This window comes from Pinus tabuliformis, chromosome 2_1 (assembly GCF_031772625.1).
Source record: "Pinus tabuliformis cultivar Carrire ecotype Pingquan chromosome 2_1, CPIR1, whole genome shotgun sequence".
Classification (NCBI taxonomy): Eukaryota; Viridiplantae; Streptophyta; class Pinopsida; order Pinales; family Pinaceae; genus Pinus; species Pinus tabuliformis.
Window position 1 is genome coordinate 271,541,357 of NC_142299.1, and position 5,074 is coordinate 271,546,430.

Genomic DNA, 5,074 nt, shown 5'->3' on the forward strand with positions numbered 1-5,074 from the left:
CACAAGGTAAATTTGTTTTGTCTTCTAAATAGTTGTTCAAAATTAAACATGGTGCTAATGGTAGTATTGAAAAATATAAATCTAGATTTGTGGCCAGAGGTTTCTCTCAGAAAAAAGTGAATAATCTATGATCATATTTTTGAACCTATTTCTCATTAGATCTATTGTGGATCTAAGCCACTAGCCACGGATTGACACTTCACCAATTGGATGTGACAACTACTTTTCTACATGACTTCCTTACGTAAAAAGTATTTTTGGAGCAACCACAAGGCTTTGAAAATAAAAAGAAAAACATGAGAGGAAAACTCATGTGTGTAGATTGAGGAAATATCTCTATATATTGAAGCAAGCCTCAAGATATTGGTATGCCTACATTTATCTATTCTTGATGAAACTTTGTTTTAATAGAAGCAATGTTGATTCACATATTGACTCCAAAATAGTCCAAGTCAAGATTTTGATTTTGGTATTATATGTTGGTGACTTATTCTTGACAGGTGGACAACCTCTTATCATCCAGTGTAAGAAGGAGTTAGCTTCTAAGTTTGAAATGAAAGATCTTCATTTTATGCAATAATTTATGAGCCTAGAAGTATGGCAGAGACTTGATGAGATTTTACTTTCTTAGGTAAAATATGTTTTCTGGTGAAGCTACGAGGCATCATTTGGCTAATTCTTCTAAGTATCGACAATTGACAAGAGTACTGATGTTCTTAGTGAACAATAGACCAAACATATGTTTTTCTGTCAATACTCTAAGCTAGTATACGATTAATCCATCTCATGCACACTGAATTTCTACAAATCATGTCCTTAGATACCTACATGGGACCATAAATATTGGATTGTTATATACTGTCAGAGGTGTAAAGCTACACGAGTACTTTTATGTCGATTGGGCTGGTAACTTTTCTGACAGAAAAAAAGGCACATCTGCATGCAACTTCAACTTAGGATATGCCATGATATGACTTGGATGTGTGAGATCCTTGTCATGTGTTGACAATTGAATCCCCCAAGTAGTGATGAGCCATATATATGTGAGATCCCTTTCATGTGTTGAAAATTGGATCCCACCAATCAAATATATGACTTGGATGTGTGATATCCTTGTCATATGTTGATAAGTAGACCCACACAAGCAATGATGAGCCTTGGATATGCAAGATCCTTATCATGTGTTGACATGTGGATCCCCCGAAGCATAGATGAGACTTGTTTGTGCAATATACTTGTCATATGTTGTGCGGTGGATCACCCCATGCAGAGGTGAGACTTAGTTGTGTGGGATCCTTGTCATATATTGGCAAGTGGCAATCCCCCCAAGTGAATATAGGGTGATGGATGAATTTTCTCTATGATGACTCTTCTTGATTAGATGGAGACACCATTGTTCTGGATGATATAACGCAATGATGAACATAGATGAGGCGAGAAATTAGAGATCTTTGTTGCAGAAAGAAATTCCCCCCTAGCAGAGAGGGTGTGTTGAAAATTGACAACTCAGGTATGAATTTCTAAAAATAGAAAGCCTAAAGATAGTAAATCACGTTGCATAATTTTGTAATCAAGTATTGTTGATGAAAAATCACTCCTTATCATTAATCAATCTTAATAGTTCAATCCTGACTTAATATTTTATCATCAATATTATTATTATCCTCTTTATGATATTATTATTATTATTAAAGGCAATTTCATGACACTCAATCATGGTTCTCAATAAAGTTCTCCTAAAATCTCATTATTGACATGGAATATTACTCTTACGCTCTCTTACACACATTAAAGCATGTAAAAAAAGATTATCTTATGCTCTCTTACAGTTAAATAAAAACATGTCATAAATGATACCTCTTATGCACTCTTTAATCCATATGTTACACTTTCTCTTAAAAACATAAGTTACAAATGCATGCATACCTCCTTAATAACATGAGTTACATTTCCTAAATGGGCATGAGTTACACTCCTCTTCGCATCCAAGTTACTCCACCTTTATGACATGGATTTGTTGCTCCTCCTATATGTATGTTCTCCATTCTTTCTCCCCTCACTACTTGTGCATTGTGAAAGAAGAATTCGAACTTGAAAGAGAGTTGGAGAAGATTGTGAGAATGAGACTTGGAGAGTAAGAGTAGAGATTGCTGATCCAAGGTTGATTTAGTGCTTCACTATTTCAGTGTTAATTCAGATGAAGGGAAGGTTGATTCAATGTGTGTATTTTTTGTTGCAACTAGTGATATTCATGCTGCAACTTGTTCATATTTGGGCGAACTTACCAATTCTCTACATCTCTCGTTATACTATGTATCTCTATTGAACAATTGATTTATAATACAAGAAGAATCTGGTTCGGTTTTCCCCTTGTGGGTTTTTCCCTAGCCATTGGACATAAATTCGTCATGTCACATTTTATTCTTGGTTGTTTTCTATTATGCATTTTATTTATGTTTTATCTACAATTTCTTATCTAATATTACAACATAAAGAAGTTTTGTAGTAAGTGAATATTACGTTAGAGAACATAAAATTTTCAATAAGAGATTCATCAACTTGCCTTAAAATCTTAGGAGAAGATGAACAAAAGACAATGGGGTGTGACAAGACGAGAAATGATAAAAGGTGAAGAAATGATTAGGAGGATAAAAACAAAATTTGTAGAAGGGTATTTCATGTTTCACAAGGAGAATGAGTATATAGTTGAAATGTAGATTTATGAAGTGCAAGGAAATGGGAGTAGGATGCTAAAATAAATATTAGCTAGAGAATATTCGTAGATTGTTGTTGAAGGGAACCATGTATGAGTAGGAAGAGATTTTGTTTGAATGGTTGTTAGAGGAAATGGAGAAAAAGTATGCAATCACTACGACAAAACCCTATCATTAACATCCCCGTTTGCTTCCTTTTTTGTGTCTAGAGCCAATTCTTGGTGCTATTTATATCCAATTATCAAATATGGTGCAAAAATTGATGCAAAATTTGTACCATGTTTTGCACCAAGTCTTACAACAAGTTTAGCATCAGGTATCACAATAGATTTTGCGCCGTGTTTTACACCATGTTTTATGCCACATTTTGTGTCATCCTTTAGATAAGGTTTTGTTCCAAAATTTGCATCAAGCTTGACACCTAATTTTCTTTCGCCTATTTTTACATCTTCTATTGCATCCACTTTTTGCACCTACACTTGTATCAAATTTTACATCATCATTTGCCTCCTTTTTAAAATAATTTTTCACATCCTTCTTTTTAATTCTATAAAACAATTTTAATCTTTAATTATCAATATATAATTATAAAAAACATTTCAAATTTGTTTCGAAAACAACAACAAAAATGTCTAATTTTTCAATACAGAGAGAAACATTTAAACATGATCATAGTGATTAATATAATTTGATACTTGACATAAACAATTCACCTTGTCGCACCAATCTTAAGCTAGACAAACCAATGCCATAAGTATAAAAAAATACGACGAATAAGTTAAATAACGAGATTTTAAAATTTATTTTTTATTATATTATTTATATTTTAAATTCAAATTCAAATGTATGAATTATTTTTATATAATATTAATAAAATAAATAAATAAAATTAAATATTATCAGAAATTATTATAATAATAAATCATAATAAGTATATAGCTATATAAAATAGTAGTCTTATTAAATTATTTATTATTATTATTATTATTTTAATGAGAAAAATTATTATCATTATAATTTAGTTGTTAAATCAATAGTAGAAACAGTTATTATTAGTTGTTATTCTCTAATGTAGGTTAACTTATTATTGTTATTAGAAAAAAGAACAAATCACAAGGAAATGTTTAGTTGATGGTTTTTAAAGCACAGACTTTCACTCTTACTAGATACTTCTATGTTTTGAACTATTAACCTATTTCCTTAACTTTAAGAAACAGAAACTATTAACCAAATAGACAAACTATTAACCAAATAGATAAGATTTAAGTTCTGACTTATATTTTGTCAAATTGGATTTTGAAATAAATTTATAGTGTTTTAATTTAAAATTAAATTATAAATATGACCATTCCAACATCTATCTGTACTTAAATAATAAAGTATACAAACGGGAAAATAGCCTACTTGAAATAGTGGATCTCATGATCCCTCTGGTCTCAAACAAGAAGCGATGACTTTTCCTTATAAATTTGAATGGAGAGGTATTACATCCAGGAACAAATTATACTTAATTCGAATGTACCTGAGGTACTAAGTTTAATTAATTCAAGGTTAGAGATTTGATGTTGGACGGCCAGGAGTTCCCGACCGTGGTTGTCACAGTCATTCTTCGTTGAGATGTCTCTTGGAGTTCCCGATGGGTTAGTCACAGCCGATGATTCAAAAGATTCGAAGGACCACTAAACTGAAAGGCCGCAAAGACCTTTGAATTATATAACCACTTGTATTTCTTGGCTTCCTCATCCTCCATTTTCACAGTCAATGATTCAAATGATTCGAAGGACCACTAAACTGAAATCTTGCAATGACCTTTGAATTATATAGCGAGCACAACGACCACTTGCGTTTCCTGTCTTCCTCGTCATCCATTTTGACAGACATTGACAACATTCGGACGTCGAGCATAAAGACTTTAAAACGCTAAAACTCAATTGATGCTCAACTTGCTTTCTCCGTACAACCGAACCAAATCAACTTTACGTAAACCCTAACCATGGTAAACCTGCCTGCAACATAGATTTCTATATGGAGAATACAGTAGAAGCAAATCAACAGTAGGTAAACCCTATATAGGGTAAACCTGCCTGGAACGTAATAGGGTCTCTTTGACACTAAACACAATGCCAATCCAGTAAGGGTTTACTCGCTTTCACGGTTGTCCCCGTCGGATATTTAAAGATGAGAAATTATTACAAGGCTTACGTTTCTATAGGATTTTACGTTTCTATAGGATTTTATTTATTTATTTAAAACATTTTTTACGTGAGAAATTCTTTGGGTTCATTGGCCAACATTTTGTAGGAACAAAATTATGAAAGTACCCAAAATATCAAAATCGATTACGGTATTGACTATTTGAC